This window comes from Salvelinus sp. IW2-2015, linkage group LG33 (genome assembly GCF_002910315.2).
Source record: "Salvelinus sp. IW2-2015 linkage group LG33, ASM291031v2, whole genome shotgun sequence".
Taxonomy (NCBI): Eukaryota; Metazoa; Chordata; class Actinopteri; order Salmoniformes; family Salmonidae; genus Salvelinus; species Salvelinus sp. IW2-2015.
In genome coordinates, this window is record NC_036872.1 from 33,230,106 (window position 1) to 33,239,692 (window position 9,587).

General features: G+C 39.7%; 1 long non-coding RNA gene across 1 annotated transcript; it reads left to right on the plus strand.

The window, feature by feature from the left end:
• The first annotated feature begins 6,376 nt into the window (after nucleotides 1-6,376).
• LOC111957929 (uncharacterized) lies at nucleotides 6,377-9,194 on the plus strand. Its single transcript, XR_002876467.2, has 2 exons — nucleotides 6,377-6,888; nucleotides 8,205-9,194. It is a non-coding gene; the product is annotated as an uncharacterized lncRNA (long non-coding RNA).
• Nucleotides 9,195-9,587: the final 393 nt, after the last annotated feature.

Here is a 9,587-nt window from a genome sequence, read left to right on the forward strand (position 1 = left end):
GGGGGAACTAGAAGAGACCTCGCCCATGTATGTTTAATATTCATGACTCTTAAAGGAGAAGTTTTCTTTTTTACAACCATCTCTATTTATCAAGAAAGCCCAGAGAGGACAACAATCAAATAATTATTATGTCGAGATTACGAATTATTTATCTCATGATCACAACATAACACAAGTTGTTTTATCAAGATGATGAGATAAACTATAAATAGGAGTGGACATATTGATGACAGTAGTGTCATAGTCAATGTGTTGCCCAAAGTCGGTCCTGGGCCCCCAGATGCAACATTTTGGTTTTTACCCAAGGACCACACAGCTAATTCAAATAACCAACTCATCATCAAGCTTTGATTATTTGAAGCAGCTGAAAAAAAATGTGCACCCAGGGAGGCCCCAGGACAGAGTTTGGGGAACCCTGGATTAGAGCACATAAACTCAGCCCTTTTTCAGGACCCTGCCTTTCAAAAATAATAAGTAAAAATCCAAATAACTTCACAGATCTTCATTGTAAAGGGTTTAAACACTGTTTCCCATGCTTGTTCAACGAACCATAAACAATTAATGAACATGCACCTGTGGAACGGTTGTTAAAACACTAACAGCTTACAGACAGTAGGCAATTAAGGTCACAGTTATGAAAAGTTTGGACAATAAAGAGGCAGTTGCGCTGATCTGTGAAGGGAGTAGTAACCAGCGTTGTATGAGAACTTAAGTTTCTTGGCAATTTCTCTCACGAAATAGCCTTCATTTCTCAGAACAAGAATAGACTGACGAGTTTCAGAAGAAAGATCTTTGTTTCTGGTCATTTTGAGCCTGTAATCGAACCCACAAATGCTGATGCTCCAGATACTCAACTAGTCTAAAGAAGGCCAGTGTTATTTCTTCTTTAATCAGAACAACAGTTTTCAGCTTTGCTAACATAATTGCAAAATGGTTTTCTAATGATCAATTTGCCTTTTAAAATGATAAACTTGGATTAGCTAACAGAACGTGCCATTGGAACACAGGAYTGATGGTTATGGATAAAGGGCCTRTGTACGCTTATGTAGATATTCCATTCAAAATCAGCCGTTTCCAGCTACAATAGTCATTTACAACATTAACAATGTCCACACTGTCACGCCCTGACCTTAGCGATCCTTATTTATTCTCTATGTTTGGTTGGGTCAGGGTGTGACTCGGGTGGGAAAATCTATGCTTTCTATTTCTTTGTTGTTTTGCCAGTGTGGTTCCCAATCAGAGGCAGCTGTCTATCGTTGTCTCTGATTGGGGATAATATATAAGTTGTAATTTTCCGTTTGGGTTTTGTGGGGTGTTATTTTCTGTTTAGTGTCTCTGCCTGCCGGAACTGTTCGCTTTCGTTTTTGGATTTGTTATTTTTGTTTGAGTGTTTCTTGTAAATAAATATCATGAACACTTTCCACGCTGCGCTTTGGTCCACTCTTCCTTCCACCGACGACGAGCGTTACACACACTGTATTTCTGATCAATTTGATGTTATTTTAATGGACAAAAAAWTTGCTTTTCTTTCAAAAACAAGGACATTTCTAAGTGACCCCAAACTTTTGAACAGTAGTATGCATTCACTGTTGGAGTATTTAGAAACCACGACATGTGATTCACTTGACCTGTTTTATTTGGATGTACTACTTGTACAAGGTACAATATGCAGAAATCGCTCTACCATTTACTAGTTGCTAAAATTCTAATAGTTCGCCTAAGTTCAGTTTATGTGACAAAACAAGCAATATAGTATAGTGTAGAGAATCATTGTAAAATATTTTTTCAATAACCAAAAATATTGTATTTTCAGCTGTTTGAAGCTGGTGTACAAAACCGAAAGTAAAAGATGCAAAAACTCAACTTAAGTACGGGAACATAGAAATAGCGCACATAGAACTTGCTTTTAAGGAGAATGACTTTGTCTCGGGCCCAACAACACCCGTGCCAATATATCCTCCAAAGACTGGTTTTGACAACATTATCACTTAAATGAAAGCCTCTCCAACATAATCCAGGTATAATCAGGAATTCCCCAGGGCAGCTGTCTAGGCCCCTTACTTTTTTCAATCCTTACTAACGACACGCCACTGGCTTTGAGTAAAGCCAGTGTGTCTGTGTATGCGGATGACTCAACACTATACACATCAGCTACTACAGTGACTGAAATGACTACAACACTTAACAGAGCTGCAGTTAGTTTCAGAATGGGTGGCAAGGAATAAGTTAGTCCTAAATATTTAAAAAACTAAAAGCATTGTATTTGGGACAAATCATTCACTAAACCTTAAATCTCAACAAAATCTTGTTTTGAATAATGTGGAAATTGAGCAAGTTGAGGTGACTAAACTGTTTGGAGTAACCCTCGATTGTAAACTGTCATGGTCAAAACATATTGATCCAACACCAGCTAAGATGGGGAGAAGTCTGTCCATAATAAAGCGCTGCTCTGACTTCTTAACAGCACTATCAACAAGGAAGGTCCTACAGGCCCTAGTTTTGTCGCACCTGGACTACTGTTCAGTCGTGTGGTCAGGTGCCACAAAGAGGACTTAGGAAAATTGTTATTGGCTCAGAACAGGGGAGCACAGCTGGCCCTTGGATGTACACAGAGAGCTAACATTAATAATATGTATGTCAATCTCTCCTGGCTCATAGTGGAGGAGAGATTGAATTTATAGGTCGACTGATTAATCGGAATGGCCGATTAATTAGGGCCGATTTCAAGTTTTCATAGCAATCGGTAATCGGCATTTTTGTACACCGATTATGGCCGATTACATTGCACTCCACGAGGAGACTGCGTGGCAGGCTGACTACTTGTTATGCGAGTGCAGCAAGGAGCCACGGTAAGGTGCTAGCTAGCAATAAACGTATCTTATAAAAAACAATCAATCTTAACATAATCACTAGTTAACTACACATGGTTGATGATATTACTAGTTTATCTAGCTTGTCCTGCGTTGCATATAATCGATGCGGTGCCTGTTAATTTATCATTGAATCACAGCCTACTTCGCCAAATGGGTGATTTAACAAGCACATTCACGAAAAAAGCACTGTCGTTGCATCAATGTGTACCTAACCATAAAAATCAACGCCTTTCTTAAAATCAATACACAAGTATATKGTTTTAAACCTGCAAATTTAGTTAATATTGCCTGCTAACATGAATTTCTTTCAACTAGGGAAATTGTGTCACTTTTCTTGCGTTCTGTGCAACAGAGTCAGGGTATATGCAGCAGTTTGGACGGCCTGGCTCGTTGCGAACTGTGTGAAGACCATTTCTTCCTCACAAAGACAGCCAACTTCGCCAAACGGGGGATGATTTAACAGAAGCGCATTTGCGAAAAAAAACACAATCGTTGCACGAATGTACCTAACCATAAACATCAATGCCTTTCTTAAAATCAATACACAGAAGTATATTTTTTTAAACCTGCATATTTAGTTAAAAGAAATTCATGTTAGCAGGCAATATTAACTAGGGAAATTGTGTCACTTCTCTTGCGTTCATTGCACGCAGAGTCAGGGTATATGCAACAGTTTGGGCTGCCTGGCTCGTTGCGAACTAATTTGCCAGAATTTTACATAATTATGACATAACATTGAAGGTTGTGCAATGTAACAGCAATATTTAGACTTATGGATGCCACCCATTTSATAAAATACGGAACGGTTCCGTATTTCACTGAAAGAATAAACGTTTTGTTTTCGAAATGATAGTTTCCGGATTTGACCATATTAATGACCTAAGGCTCGTATTTCTGTGTGTTATTGTATTATAATTAAGTCTATGATTTGATAGAGCAGTCTGACTGGGCGGTGGTAGGCAGCAACAGGCTCGTAAGCATTCATTAAAATAGCACTTTCCTGCCTTTGCCAGCAGCTCTTCGCAATGCTTCAAGCATTGAGCTGTTTGACTTCAAGCCTATCAACTCCAGAGATTATGCTGGCAATACTAAAGTACCTATTAGAGCATCCAATAGTCAAAGGTATATGAAATACAAATGGTATAGAGAGAAATAGTCATATAATAACTACAACCTAAAACTTCTTACCTGGGAATATTGAAGACTCATGTTAAAAGGAACCACCAGCTTTCATATGTTCTCATGTTATGAGCAAGGAACTTAAACGTTAGCTTTTTTACATGGCACATATTGCACTTTTACTTTCTTCTCCAACACTTTGTTTTTGCATTACTTAAACCAAATTGAACATGTTTCATTATTTATTTGAGACTAAATTGATTTTATTGATGTATTATATTAAGTTAAAATAAAAGTGTTCATTGTTCATTCAGTATTGTTGTAATTGTCATTATTACAAATATATATATATATAAAAATCGTCCGATTAATCGGTATCGGCTTTTTTTGGTCCTCCAATAATCGGTATCGGCGTTGAAAAATCATAATCGGTCGACCTCTAATTGAATTCATCACTACTGTATTTGTGAGAGGTATTGACATGTTGAATGCACCGAGCTGTCTGTTTGAACTACTGGCACCCATACATACCCCACAAGACATGCCACCAGAGGTCTCTTCACGGTTCCCCAAGTCCCGAACAGACTATGGGAGGCGCACAGTAATACATAGAGCCATGACTACTTGGAACTCTATTCCATATCAAGTAACTCATGCAAGGAGTAAAATTAGATTTAAAAAACAGATACAAATACACCTTATGGAACAGCGGGGACTGTGAAGAGACACAAACACAGGCACAGACACATGCATACACACACACGATAACATACGCACTATACACATACGTACACATATATTTTGTGTTGTAGATATGTGGTAGTAGAGTAGTGGCCTGAGGGCACACACTTGATGTGTTGTTAAATCTGTTGTGAATGTATTGTAATGTTTTTAAAATTGTATAACTGCCTTAATTTTGTTTGACCGCAGGAAGAGCAGCTGCTGCCATGGTAGCAACTAATGGGGATCCGTAATAAATACAAATACTGGCATGTCAACTGAGCCGGGATCATGGTCAAACGGATTGGGAAGTAGGTCCCAAAGTGCTCTTCCAATCGTTGGAGGTGAGCAGTCTTCACTCACTTACTGATGCTGTTTTCTGTTAGAAACATGCCCAGCCGAGGGAAGMGSGCATGGTTCYCTTTTGAAAGACTCTCTCTCCAATAAGAATGATTTCCTCTGAATCCACTGATTCGGTCATTCATCTGTAGAATATTGGTGTATTTTCCCTGCATGCTCGCATTCAGTTCGTTCAGTTACCCAGGGTATGTCTGTTACATAGGCAAMGAGACATTTTTTATTTTATTTGACACAGAAWGTCAACCAAGTCTGTTTTTTTTACATCCATTGTGAATGACAGCTCCTCTCTCGATGCAAACAATCTTTCCAACACTCCCCCACGATAACCACCAAGCCTCGGTGTGAAATAGAACATTGTCGTCCTCTGATCCCATATCTCCACACAGTTTTGCGAACAGGCGTGCGAGCAGTGGATGTCGTTTGATGTTGTTTACAAACTAAGTTACCTGCTGCAGTATACAGTATCTCKGAGTTCTGTGCTCAGCTCTTTTGCCCCCAGTTGCTCTCGGTGTATCATACAATATATCCATATGGCAGATCGAGACACATTCATAACTAAAGTACAGAGGCCTGCCCGCGGTCCCACCATAGATTGAGCCCCATCTGTGCAAAAGCCCACCATTCACTCCCATGGAATCTGTTTTTCGTAAATTCTTTAGCCATGCAGAACACTGAACATCCCCTGTGCCTTCTGATGCTCTGGAATCGTTAGACAGAACAATATGTCCTCGTGAATAGCATCTCTAAACATGTTTAGCAAACAAAAGTCAATGCATGGTAATCTCGGCCCTCACAGCTATCATCCATTTGGAGAGCATAAGCTGGGGAGTTTCTGATTGGTTCAGTCAGTTTCCTCTTGATTGCTAGTAATAGCATAAATTCTTCGTTCAACAGTGTCATGATGTTGGCCTGATGGGGGAGGTTTATGACCCCCATAAATACCTTTCCCCTTTTTCCTCTCTCTACTCTACCGATGTGACTCTAGTAAAGCCTTTGTTAACATTGAGAGAGAGTCTGGTGACATCAAAAYATGGGAAACGGAACCATATTTCGGTAATCCAACCAGTTGAAAATATGCGTTGGGACTTAATGAATATGATGTCAGTTCAGTTGGCGTCTGAGACATGATTACTGATGATAGGACGACAAACTGTATCTTGGAAAATCTACACATTCTAGTTATCAGATTCACATGGAATTGTTGTGCAATTTAAATGTTTAAATATGAAACTGTTTGTGAAAAGATGAAATATAATTTTTAGCTTCTTAATGAGAGAACGGTTTGTCAGAAGAACACCACTCTGCTCACTCAGAGGCCCCGCCCAAGTGAACAGACATTGGTTGTAAACTATGAAACACTCCCTTCTTTCACCACTATATAAACCCGTTGACGAAAATGTAACTTCCTGTTCCAAGGACGTGTGGACTTGAGGTCCCCACGTTGAAAAGACAAAGACCACCTACAGAACTAAGCCAACCTCAGCAAGAACCTAATGAAATTAGCATCGAATTTCAATGTGAAGGTGACGACCTACACGCCGGAAGGATGAATTTCAACTATACCAGCCAGAATATAGCATGAGCTTAAAGTATGGCAACTTGGTATGAACTTTGAACTCTTATTCACTAAAGAAGTGATACCTCCTAACCGTTGTGTTAGCGCAGCAACTGTAGACATGGGCTAGGAGAGGACGGACAGAGTAACTGTTCTACCACACGATGACGGTACTACCAAGTATCCATTCTACCACCAGACATTCTTCAAAGGACAACCCGGCCTCCCATCTACGACCAACCGAACGAAGCGCAGCTCAGAGTAAATATTTATTGCATCTTCCTTTTTCAAATGGGCGGTAATTTAGAATGCAAAAGATACTGTATTTACGATAGCATAGCTGCCTACGGCCCTATAGAGACACAAAACCTTTTTGCTCCTCAGTCTTCCCGCTCTTTCACTCAAACCAACCCCCTTTCTTTGTGTAACCAGCTGTCATATCTGTTCCGTCCGCTAGGAACGTTTTCCTTTATGACATAATTTGTACTCAATGTATGATACATTCTGTGTATATGTAATTCTGTGTGATTATTTAGGTATTTTGTAAATAAATAAACKAAATTTTGTATTGCTGATTCAACTTGTTAGCCAGTGTTCATGAAGATAACCAAGAATTTACAACTTTCAGATGAGACTAAATAAGGTGACGATTAAATATTTCCTGCTATCTGATGTATAAGATTACTAGGTCTTTAAGAGMTTATTCGGAAGATAACCGCTCTATAAACATTATTTCGTGGTGCCCCAACTTTCTAGTTAACTATTTACCTGATTAGCTTAATCAGGTAATATTAATTACAGAGAAATTATTTTATAGAATAGCATATCATATCACTTAATCCGGCATAGCCAAAGACACGACAACAGTGTTATCTGACAAAGGTATTGATGTGAGTTTCTGTGTCTCTGCCTCCCCACACATTGTTTTCACCATATCAATTGCGGCCGGTAATATCAAAGTCTTTGCAATAGAGTGTGGTTATTCAAGTGCAATTATTCAAGTGCAACGGTCAAATGCAGCCTTTTCCCATGATCTCTAAGGGCCACATTTGACCGTTGCACTTGAATCATTCCCACAGTGAATGGCTAGGCACAATACGCTATGAAACCACACACTATTGCAAACACTTTGATATTACCGGCCACAATTGATTGTGGTGATATTATTTATCAAAGTGCAGCTGATACTACTATTAAACCTTTGGATGCCATCTACCATTGTCACGCCCTGACCTTAGAGAGCCTTTTAATTACTTGGTTAGGTCAGGGTGTGATTTGGGTGGGCATTCTAGTTTTCTATTTCTTTGTTGGCCGGGTATGGTTCTCAATCAGAGGCAGCTGTCTATCGTTGTCTCTGATTGGGAATCATACTTAGGCAGCCTGTTTTCCACCCTAGTTTGTGGGATCTTGTTTTTGCACAGTTGCTGTCTAGCCCTGCAGAACTTTACGTTCGTTTATATTTTGTTGTTTTGTCAGTGTTTCAGTATTGAATATCATGAACACTTTCCACGCTGCGCTTTGGTCTCATTCATTCAACGACGGACGTAACAACCATAGTGCCTTTTGTTTTGTTACAGGTGACAGTTTTGATACTCACCACTGCATRCTGTATCAAAACGTTGGCTGGACTTCGCTAAAGACCCGTAGATCTCTACATTACTCCCTTTTTGTTTACAAGGCCCTACTTCATAAACTTCTGTCTCATCTAACTTTGCTGTTGAAGTATAGAAACTTGAATTGCCTAACCCGTTCACAGGATTGGTTAACTATTGAGGTTCGTAGGGTTTCCACCGAGCTAGGTAAATCTGCTTTTAGTTTTAATGCACCTTATTGCTGGAACAAAATTCAAAATACATTTCATGTTGATGTTCTGGGGCAGTTTGGGCAATTAAAAGCATTGACTGGGGACTTATTTGTGGAGGAAGATAAATGTTTTCTGATTGATTTGTGATATTTTATTTGTGCTTCCCATGACTGTGTTTTTGTATTTTATTGTATTTTTTTTGTATTTGTTTCCTACTAAATATTTGCCAACTTTAGCAATGCCATCGCATTTCCATGCCACTATGAGTTAGTGTCATTTAGACYAAACAGCATMGGTGAAAGTAGATTTAATTTCTTACCGGTATGGGAATTTAATTAATTTCATATGATCTCTGTGGGTCAAGTAAAAGTTTATCATATCACTTTTAACATGTATTTGTCACGCCCTGATCTGTTCCACCTGTCCTTGTGCTTGTCTCCACCCTCTTCCAGGTGTCGCCCATCTTCCCCATTATGCCCTGAGTACATATATCTGTGTTCTCTGTTTGTCTGTTGCCAGTTCGTCTTGTTTGTCAAGTCAACCAGCGTTTTGTCTCAGCTCCTGGTTTTCCCCAGTCGCTCTTTTTCTCGCTCTCCTAGTTTTGACCTTTGCCTGCCCTGACTCTGAGCCCGCCTGCCTGACCACTCTACCTGCCCCTGACCCTGCCGGCAATCCTGTGCCTTTACCACTACTCTGGATTATCGACCCTTGACCTGCCGTTTGCCTGCCCCTGTTGCTGTAATAAACATTGTACTTCAACACAGTCTGTATTTGGGTCTTACATGAAAGGTGATAGTATTTGCTTTTACAGTGGCATAAACACAACCAGTCATGATGTTTTAATCTGATTGTCAAACAATCACTTCAAAATGGCGCTGCTGTAGGCTACCTGCCCACGTTTGTCCACTCACAAAATAATTCTAGCATCCAAACTGAGCTGTGCACCTGACATTTGATGAATAGAAAGAGACATCTGTTACAAAACACCTAAACATGTATTGTTATTCTGCGATTGTCATTAGCAGGCCTACAATTGTAGTCTGAATTGATGCTTCCCCTGCTGTCTGCATGTCTCGGTCTCGTCTCGGCCACTCATCTTCACCTTGGCAAAATGTCAAACCACAACACAATTTGGAGCGTATACCACTCGGTTTCA